We start from the raw sequence: 10,880 nt of genomic DNA, 5'->3' as shown, positions 1-10,880 counted from the left end.
TATTTTTTTTCATCAAGACTATAGGATGTTAGAGATTTAATGTATTACATGATTTTTTTCCTGTGGTTCCCTGCTGTGTGGTTAGCCCTTCAGAAGAATCTCTCTTGGCTGCGGGAGGTGAATTACTGCCTGTGTCTAAGAAGTCTGGTTCCTTCTTTGTGCTTCTATCTACTTCTTCCTTTGCTGCTTCGTCCAGGTTCTCACTGTCTGGGTCCCATTCATAAACCTCCTCATGATATCTGGGGGAAAAAAAAAAAAAAAGTGGACTGTAACTTAGCTCTTGGGCTCAGAAGAGTTGTCGTATGGTTTTTTTTGGCCTTTAAGGTCCCTTCCAACCCAAGCCATTCTAGGATTCTATGATTCCGTTTGTGAACAGAGCAGTGGGAAGGTCCTAGCAGACAGGCACACAGCCCCAGATGGACGAAAAGCTATCTAACCTCTTCTGAAACTCTCACGCATCTCTTTCTGTAAGATAACAGCGTATTTTAAGTCTTTTTTGGACGTGACCAAAGCTCATTAGCATTGTCTTGGCCTTTCATGTCTCCATCTCCTCCCTTTACTGGGGAAATATAATAATGCTGCTGTATGCAAATATAAATTGTTTACTTTCTATTGGAGTTAATTTACTGAAGGAAGAGGCACAGCATGTGAACATACCCATTTTCTTTCTTTCCTGTTAGAAAAAGCAGGTTTTAATTTCCTAGGTGAAAACTTTGATCTATAAGCACTCCTAGAAAATCGAGTGAGGAAAGTTATGCCCTGTTGTGCCTTACTTTTCTGGGTTCTCCATCATATAGGTGCTCTTCGTCGGTCAACAAAATTCATTCCTGTGAGCAGACTTGAAACCAAGGGCCGTGCAACTGGCACGTGCAGCATTATTGCATCACTACGTGATAAAGCATTGGGTTTACGACATCACGTGCAACTTTTCTGGGTTTTAGGCAGCTGGGATAGCAGGAGAGCCAGGGAAGTGGAATGCAGCCCTGTGGCAGCAGCCGCATCGCTCTGCGGTGCAGTACCTGGAGCGTAGGCTTTGCTTGTTCTTACTGCACCCTTGTCTCAGAGGTGGGAAAACTTCAGGTTGAATGAGGTATTTGTGTTAGAGGTGATATGTTGTTTTATGCTCTAGATGGGGCAGAAGACTGGAAAAATGAAAATTTGGTAATTTGATGGCATCATTTTGAAGTGGTTTTGAGTGTATATGTATCTAGTTAGCAAGACTGATACAGCAACGGTTATGACACTGTAATAGGTCTCTTGTTGCTGGGTGGTTTTTCAAGTTCTTAAAAAAATAAAATAAAATGACAATTCTCTTTGATGGCAGCATTGTGACTCATTGAATGAAAGGACTAGGGAGCAGCTAGATGCACCCAAAACCTCCCAGCTCCCTCCTGCCCCTTCCTCCCACCCCCAGCTTGCCACCCAAGTGTTCACAGCATCACCTTCAGACAGGCTAAGCCCAGCTGATGCAGGTCAGACACAAAAACTACACATATCTGTGTACTTAGTGGCAGCCTTTCTTTTAATGTCAGACCTCCTAAATCAGGTGTTCATATCTAGCCTCTGATATAGCTGCAAACATTTCTCTTTAGACATAATTTATTGCAAGAGGTGATTATATTCAGAAAACACAAACGGTAAGGGAAGACATATTTAAAGGATAATCCTTGAAACCTTGGACCCCGTCACTGCATCACAGAGCAGATTAGCTCATTTATTTTTATTGTACAGTACAATGAGCAATATTCGTGCTGAAAAGCAAACGAGATTTGGAGACTGACTCCTTCTGAATAACTGTAAATTTTATTAACAACATAGATTTAAATAATGGTTTTACCTGTAGTTTTTATCCTGTTTGTGTCCCTCTCTGCTTGCCCAAAGCTGTAAATCCTTCCTTCATTTGATCACTTGTTCAAAATTGATTAAAACTGATTACTGCTGCTTTCCCACGTAGGCTGAATTTTCCGGATCACCTTCTTCATTTTACTCCTCGGACAACTCATGCCCTGTCCTGCTCAGGTGGCGGGGTGCTTTGGGAGGAGCGTCTCCCTCAGCTGCAACGTGTGGAGCACAAAATGTAGGCTGGGGAAGCAGCTGCGGGGACTGCTGGGGCCAGGGACCTGACCAAGCATCGGGGCTCCTCCAGAGCTGCCTGCCCTCCGGTTTGGCCACGTGCATAGCCCCGCAGCAGCCTGGCACGCTTCCTTATCCGCAGGTAGCCAGCAGGTTACACATGCGAAAACAGTCACTGGTAGTAGTTGCTGAGGCATTCATTGATATACACGGTTGTTGTTTTGGGGAGGAAAAGGGTTACTCTGTCCCTGGGAAAGTCTCTCGTTAATACAAATAGGCATTTGTATTGGAGGTGGGAAGTCAGTGCGCAAATGCACGTGAGCCCATCAGCATCTCAACCTTTTGGACAGTATTTAACTACTTAAGATACTAGAATTAATAACTAGTTTGTAAGAAGTTTTTGGTAACATCTACTTAATTATTTATTTAAAGTTTTTGCCAATAACTACTTATATATTTACTTACTGAAGTTCCTTTCTCAAAGGCTACACAAGACTGTGAGGTTCACAAAGCTCATGGGAGCTAAAGGGTCTCCCTCCTTCAAAGCATTGCTTCTGCTTTATGTTCACCCTCCATAAATCTACATTCCCAAAGGGAAGCGTTCAGATGTTCTCCTTCTTTAGGTGGGTGTCTCCCTGCAACAAATTTTGCACTTGACTGGGGAGACTCCTGCTTTTGAACAGCTATTTGCTGCTTTCCTGGTTTCTTGTTTATGAGGAAAACATAAAAACGCATTCTGCACTTAAAGCCGTTCTGGTAACGCTTTAAATTCTGTGCTTAAGGATTCATTTAATTAAAGATTGACTATGGCATAAACTGTAGGTTAATTAAATACCAATCAATTCATGTATAAAATAAATATAAAAGGGCTTTGACTCAGAACGTAAAATGAGTCTCCAAGAAGAGATACCCCTCTTCCATGCTGTGCAGCTGAAGATACTTCCCACTGCATCTGCCTGTCAAAATGCTGAAGTACCTGTGTAAAAGCTCTGTTGGTGGAAACAAGGCTCAGATTTGATGTGTTTAGAAGAGATTCACAGAACCTTTTCCATTGACCACTGGGATTTCAATCAGGTCATCACCATTACTTTGTTATGGTGTAATTGCACAAAACTCTAATTTAGGAAGGAGTAACTCTGAAGTGCTGTAGTTAATTTTTTCCAAATATTTTTTGACAAGGTCCCTAATCAAATCTTGTAGAATCAGTACCATGAGGGACATTAAATGAAGCCAGCTTGTCCAAAACTAATGGAAAGAGATGGCTTCTCATGAAACAAGTAGTTAAACTGCAGGAGGCTTTATCATAGGGTGTTGCGTATGCTGAAATTTAGGAGGGCTCTGTGGAGGAGAGGAGTTTTGGAGGGTCTGGAAGAGGAGCCCTATGTGGGAGAAGCCCTGTGTGATTGTCCCAGCGCTGTGTTCCTCCCCGGGCCCCTGAGGATGTTCCAGGGCTTGGGTTGGACATTCTTACATTTAGGCTAATAAAAATGGAGTCTAAATACGTTGGTTTATTCAGGAAGAAAATTATTACTATAATTTTGAAATATTTTTAAGTACATGGTTCCATTAAAAGCACCACTGTTCTTTTATTTCCCATAAGCACCCTTATATCAACGCTTTCCCCAGTGAGAGGTGTCCGTCTCCTCCTTTCAAAAGCTCTCTTACGTTGCTACAGCGCTGTCCCTCCCAGGAGCTCGAGGCACCTGCTCCGCGTGACAGGACTTATTAAAAGTATTTCTCCAGTTTTGCAGAAGGAGAAACGGGAGCTAAAACCAACCTCAACTCTTGTATTTGCTCCCTCCTCCTCCTCTTTCATTCTGTCTTTATGCCCTGGCTCCGAGCTGGCTGAGGACCGGAGCAGCCTTGTGATCCCTGGGTTGGAGCCAGCCAAAAGCTGAAAGCCCGCAGAGGTGAAGTCCTCCGAGCCCGATGCCACCCTGTTGCTTCCTGCTGGTATCGTGCCCGCCACGTGCATACAAGGTACGAGTTGCAAAACTGAAGTTGCAAGTTAATTGTTCTTGCTGCTGAAAGGCCTAGGTTAGTTGCTGTCATTACACTAATTTTTATACTGTCTGAGTGACCTTCATATCATATTAACGATTTTATATTATGTTAGCAAATTGCTCAGTGAGAGCTGCTAGTCTGATTGCATTCTGAAGGTCATTAATATGATATGAAAATCTTATTGTATTCTCTGCTTTCATATTTTATTAGTGATATGGAAAGCAATAAGGCGGCTGATTTTTGCTGGGAGGTTCCCCGGGGAAACGGGCTCTACAGCAGTGGTGTCCCACATTGGCTCCTAATCCAATCTCAACGGGAAGTTCAATTTCCTCATCATTAATTATTTAGCTGTATTTAACTGCTGTAAATTCTCAGATTAATTTTTTTAACTGTTGAGTTTGATGACCTCTAAAGGCATTGGCATTAAGCAGTGCAATATGAAATATAGTTGCTTAATGCAAATAAAAGCTAACTCTTCCACGAGGATTTGTGCGAAGGCATAATAACAGCAAATTTAATTTTTCCGCTATAACAGTGAAGGCTTATTGTATTACCACCTTTGGTGCAGTTCAGTATCACAAAATGAAGGATGAAGGCAATTGTGGCTGTGCCGTTCCCTGAAGGTGAACCAGGCCAGGACTGGGGTGGGCGCAGGATGCTGGAGCTGTCCCATGGGTGTGCTGCTGGCCACCAGGCAGATTTTCCCTTCCGTGAACTTCCCGGTGCATTCGACTGCCGATCGACTGTGCTGGTACAGGGGAGAGTTAACATAAGTCAGGGCCCAGTTTGGGTTCCTAAAAAATTTTATTTCTCAACTAATGTAGGGCAATAAAGTCCTAATGAGTGTGTAGCGATAGGTTAAAATGTTATCGGTCACCTAAAGCAGCCAAATGTGAAGGCAATAACCTTTGGGCAATTTTTGTCTATTTAAATACGATGGAGCTTTAATCTTGAAGAAAGTTAGAAACAATGGAGACTTAATAGAAAGGAAAGGTCATCACTTGCGAAGACAAATGATTTTCTGAGTTAACAACGCACTACATTAAAATGACTTCAGCCGAAAGGATGACTTTGTTATTAAGCAGCAACAGTTATGTGCTTTATGCCTTAACAGCCTCGTGGCCCCTTAACTCACCCTTAAAATGACACATAACAGTGATTTATCGGATGTTACCAACAGCGATATTGAGTTAAAGGTAGCACTTGCCCTCCTGCGCAGACACCTTCCCCTCCTGGACACGCTGCTGGAGGAGCGTTCGTGTCGCTGTCCTCTTCCCTGTAAGACGCAGCAGCAGCGTTTGTCAGAGCACAGGGAAGGATTTGTAAAGTTTCCTTACCGAGAAAAAGGCACCATAGAACCAAGTTTTCTGCTCCCCGTGCAAAGTTAAGAATTAAAAGCTGATAAAAAAGCAAGCCCATTGCTTTCTGCGTCTCTCCACCCACCCTCTCCAGGCCATGGAGGCTCAGCAGGCGAGGTGTGTTTCGGGTGCCAAGCCTCCACCTACAAGGCCAGATTTTTTTTTTGACCCTCCTGATCATTTTCTTCCAAAACCATATTGCTGGCATGTCTCAGAGCCAGGACACAGGTAAGATTTTATTTAAGTGTTAAGTGCTTTGATGACTTGTGTATGAGTTGAATCAGGCTTATGGTGTCCAAATGCTGATTTTTTTTTTCCAACAAGATTTTTCCACCTAGTCCATTTTAATGATTGGTTTCCCCTTTTTTTCCTGCCACGATATGAGGCCGCTTTGCATTCCTTGGCTTCAGTGACATGACGGCTGCAGCACAGGTGAGACGTAACACCTCAGGTGCTGGGAATGCACTTCCAAAACTAATTTATAATTATTTTGTTTAGTAGGAAGCGTTTGCAGGAGAGTTAGTGGAGCTTCCTGAAGCCTGGGGAAAATCCCATCGGGTTTCTCCAGGGCTCTGCGCAGCTCGGGGGCACAGCAAACAAAACGCATTATAAGCTCGCTGGATTTCTGTGCAGAGGAATGTGGCCTGAATTTATAGCAAGTGGCACTGTGCAGCGGCCGCTGGCCTGCCTGAAGTATTGAAAAGCAAAACCTAAACCAAACTGTGGGGCTGGATGAAAGTCTGAGCAAGCAGTGAGTTATCAAGCTCTAAATCTGACCTAAATGAAGTTGCGTACAGCTGATGCGGAGCTTGTGTGTCGTCCGCGCATCCGCAGCGAACAGATGTAACAAGCGTTATTATCGTGATTATTATTTTATTGTTGCAGTGCTGGCGGCCGTGCTGCAGGTGGCGATGCTGCACCGGGGCTGTGCAACCCCGGCTCGGTAACACAAGGCTGGAGGGGGACATGAGCAAAGTTCTCTGGCCTCTGTGGGACAGGAGCACGTCCTCCAGCCTCTCTTGGACATGAGCAAGTCCTCCGGCCTCTACGCAGGAGAGAGGACCACATCTGGCATGGCACTGGTTAACGTTGCCTGAGACAACGGCCCGAAAGTACCGAAGGTAAGGCCCTGTGGACTAAGCTATATTTCATCGCAACCGGAGCCCTTTAACCAGCAAACTTGGTCTGGGAAAGTTTCCAATTCAGACAATCTCTTGCGTTGCGGGGTGTGGGATCTCTCATGCTAGGAGCATCAAAGGAGTCTCGGGAGATGTTTGAAAAGAGGACAGGAGCCTGGGAGGGAGACTTCAAAATCCTGGCAAGTGTACAAATAAAATACACTTCGGTCTTAAATTAATGTAAAATATTATGAAACTGTCTCTCAGAGATTATTCCCAATGTGGAGTTAAAATACAAACATGCAAATAAAAAGAAAAAATCTGGCTGGTGTCCACAAAGAACAAGTGGTCTGGTTCCTAACCTCTGAATGACGACAGTTCTCCAAAAATCACCTCTTTGGGAAGATTCCACTTCACAGGTTTTTATCTGTTTTGTCAGTTTAAAAAAAAAAAAGGCAAAAAAAAAAAAAAAGGCACTGCTTTGAAGTATCACAGGTATCTGAGAAAAACAAGAACTTGTCCTTTGACCTAGAGGGGCTTTGTTTAAAAAGTTTGTTTTTCCTTCCAGAAATTGGACACGTGTATGTTGCCAAGAATGGTCAGCTGGAGATAAATCACGCCTGAAAGATGCTCAAAAACCTGTTTTGGAGGACCTTGGGTATGCTTGGCCCGTTCTGCAGAAGGTGAGCATCTCCAGGAGGGCTTTCCTCTCGCTGGCACAAATCAGCGCCCCTGGCTCTGATGCTGGAGGTGATGCTTCCCCTGGTAACGGCCACGCCAGCTCTGCCCAGGCTACCTCTGCTCTCCAGATCCACTCTGCTTTTTTGGCTGTTGCTGCTCCACACTTGTCGTGAATAGCAAAACTGAACCCTGAAAGCCAGCTCTCCCCAGCCAAGTTGGAGTGCAAAGTTGGGCTGTGTCTGTCAGGTAGCAAATAAAAAAGATAAAGCAACAGGACAAAGACAGACAGACCTGAGCAGAAAAGACATTAAAAGAAAAGATAATAATAATATTATTATTATTAATGACAAAATTTAATTAATTGGCTTCTAATGAATTTTATAAGCACCATAAAATTGCCATAGCAGCCTAATTGCCTTGCCTGCCTTGCCAACAGCCAATGAGGACACAAAGTGCTGTAATCCCCTTTATTTCGGCGTGGGAGGCAGCGATGAAGGGAGGTGCGCTGAGGTGCCGGGGGCTGCGCGGGCAGCTGCTGCCGACCCAACTGCAGGTGGCACAGAGGTGGCCCGCAGCTGTCTGTCCGGCTGCCCCCAGTTGGTTTCCAGTGTGCTGTAATTCTGGAAGAAATGTGGAGAAGTTGCGGTTTTATTGCAGCTGCTTTCACACTCTCCTTCAAACCCTCCAACCTTGTATTGCCTTCCTGAAACAATTTCTTCTTAATGTAACAGCAGCACAGATTCTTTTGCACTTGCTTACTCTTCATAATAACCACACACTTACACTCCTCAGTGACTCGGGATGCAGAGATAACAGTTCCCAAAGCTGCAGGAGCATCTGTTCCTCTCTGCTGCTTGAATTCCTTCGGAAGAGCACCAAACAGGGAGGTGCTCGGTGACGGCGGGGTTCAGGTGGAGCTGCCTGCTGCGGGCTCTGCGTGGCCAAGCCCTGTGCTGCTCTTCGGGCGGCGCCACAGTCTCGCCTGAAGCAGTTCTTGAAGGAGCTGGTGCTTTTAATGTTTTATCATTATCATCCAGCACGGAAAATAAGCAGCAGGAATGCTAGTATAAGACTGGAAGGTATCCACCAGCTGTGCTCAGCAGTGAAAATTTTATCAGTGATTTTCTTTTCATTCCTTTTCTTTTTTTTTTTTCCTTTCTCCTTTTTTTTCCTGTTGTATCTCTGGCAAAACACTTCTGAAGCCCTTTGTTAAGGGAGACAGGACATTTAGGAACGCTCCAAACGTTTAAAGGCATCAACAACCAGAGTGACCCATCACTGCCCTGTGCAGCTGCAGCCCGTAATCACCTTCCTCATGGATGGAAACCCTTTGCTCCAGCCACCTACAATGTGTTTCTTACTTTGTGATTGCTAATGTGCACAAAATGATTGGGAAAAGTAGTTTTACTGACTGTAGGGGAAGATGGACTGTTTCTCCTGTGCTGTTTTTGGCAGTGCTAACACACGCTTGCCATCGGTTCTGTAATGAGCCATTTGGATTTGTCCCTGTGAATCCCTCTCACTGAGGGATGGGAGAAGGGCTGCCACTGTGTGCTGGTTCTGTTTTCAGGGGTTAGTCCTTTCTTTCCTAAAAATGGTAAGCAAGCGAGATGACATCATCATTTGCCATAATCTTATTGATTGCTATAATCTTATTAACATTTCATCTCATCCCATAATTTCTGAAGACAAAAACAAATTGCCGTTTCGGGCAATATGGGTTCTGTATGGTACAGCAAAAATTCTTCAGCTGTTATTGCATGGAGTTTTGCTGCTGACTTCTCTGTCTTTAAGTATTCATATTTCTTCCATTCATAACAAACATGTTCTTTCAGTGTACATCTTTGTCAGGAAGATGATGAGGACCAATTAAAAGCATCTAAACATAACCAAAAAAGGGGAAAAATACACCGTGTGAGCAAACCTAACGCTTTTCCTGCTTCATTAGAATTTAATGAAGAAATGCTCAGGGCCCAACAGGGCAATCCTAATTCATTATGTCTTTTGAATTCTCATTAAGCATATGTACGGTGACTTCTAGAAAACAGCTCACTTTAAGCTCTGTTGTCCATTATGCTGGCTGATAGCTCTGTCGTCCATTGCTCTTAAATGCTGATAATAGGAGAAAGCCATGCAAGTTTTATTTCTGTAATTAATTTTCACTGTTTAGATCCTGGCTAATTTCCAGCATTGCTCTGGTGGTGGCTGAATCAGAATCTGTGCATGGGAGAGGTTAGGGCTGCTCTGGCGATGCTCTGAGAAGAGGATGGGCCCCATCGCGCCTCCCCACGCCTGCACAAGGTTTCCTCTCCCCAGCCCAAGGAATCGCCTCGGACTGAGTGAGCTCTGCCACTTCGTTATGTGGGGAAAAGCTCATTATGCATGTAAGTGGTGTAAACTGAAGGACCAGTTTGGGCCCAGTATCTGGGTGCTTATAGGAGTTGTCTGGTGCTGTCCGGGAGGTATAATGCTTTGCGCAGCTTTCCACCACTCTCGGGTGAACACTTCTAAAGGAGGCATGTGCCAGAAAACATGATATTACTAAATGTTTCTGACTTATTATTTAGCTTCAGGCAACGTTTAAAAGCTGCTTAATCACTCACAGCTATATTTTAGTTGTATTATTGTAAGTGGCAAAGGAGATACTCATTCCTATATTTCTTCGCAGTTATTAACGCTCTCATTTTTTACCTTTATTACTCAAAGTGGTTAATAGCTCTGAAACAAGGAATCTTTAGGGGTGTCACAGTCGAGAAAGGCTGGTTCTGTTACAGCTGCTTTCCAGAGATCTTTTTTCCCCTGCTCCTTGCAGTCTGGCTCTGTCAGCATGCGAGGAACCTGTTACAAGTCTTTTGCCCGTAGGCTGCTGTGTGGCGGACGCCAGCCCCAGCCACATCCCCAGTGCTGCTCTGTCGGTGACTCCACGTCGCAGGGACACGAGCACTCTTGGCCTGACCTTCCCAAGCACACGTGCCTGCCGGCCACCCCCTGCTTCGCTTAGCACAGGTGAGACAGCGCTTGATAGCATCCTGATGTCTTGGTGAAACTCTGCCCCAAAGGGTTTCCCGATTTGGGAGAGGGGCAGGTGGCGGGGACTTGGGGGGTCAAGGGACCTTTTATAATAGTCACTAAAATTAAATCCATACTCAACATTATTTATCATAGAAAAGCCTTTTGGGTGTCTGAAGAGATCTCTCTTCAGGTTCCTCACAAATTTTCTCAGCAGATAATCTTCCTGATAATCTCGTGTTTCCTAATTCCCTTAGGAAGATGATGCCAGCCTGCAGAAGCTCTGACTGTATCCTTTACAAGCTAACTTGAAGTCAGTTAATATTTTCGCAGTGGTGATAGCTGTCGAAACAAAGTGCTCTTTGGTGCATGTAAAGTAATCTGCGTAGCCAATCTGAAATCTGTGTGAGTAATTAGAAAGTTGATCCAAAGCCGAAGTTAATGGGTGTCTCTCGATCAGCCTCAGGGGCTCTCCCCCCGCTCCCCACCACGATGGCACCGCAGGGGAGAGCCCCCCGGGGTGGCGGAGCCGTGTGCCTGCGCGGTGGCCGGCACTGCCCGGGTGTCACCCTCAGCTTAATGCACTTTCCTGCTCCAAACCGCATCTGCTTTCCCAAGACGTGCGTATTTTCTCAGG

At 44.8% G+C, this 10,880-nt stretch overlaps 1 long non-coding RNA gene across 1 annotated transcript; it reads left to right on the top strand.

The window, feature by feature from the left end:
- Window positions 1–2,082: 2,082 nt before the first annotated feature.
- LOC308177010 lies at window positions 2,083–10,230 on the top strand. Its single transcript, XR_013938784.1, has 3 exons — window positions 2,083–5,867; window positions 6,321–6,556; window positions 7,122–10,230. It is a non-coding gene; the product is annotated as an uncharacterized lncRNA (long non-coding RNA).
- Window positions 10,231–10,880: the final 650 nt, after the last annotated feature.

Source organism: Anser brachyrhynchus (genome assembly GCF_964034855.1).
Source record: "Anser brachyrhynchus genome assembly, chromosome: 13".
Lineage (NCBI taxonomy): Eukaryota > Metazoa > Chordata > Aves > Anseriformes > Anatidae > Anser > Anser brachyrhynchus.
The sequence above is the reverse complement of the archived record's forward strand: the minus strand, read 5'-3'. Positions and strand labels throughout refer to the sequence as shown.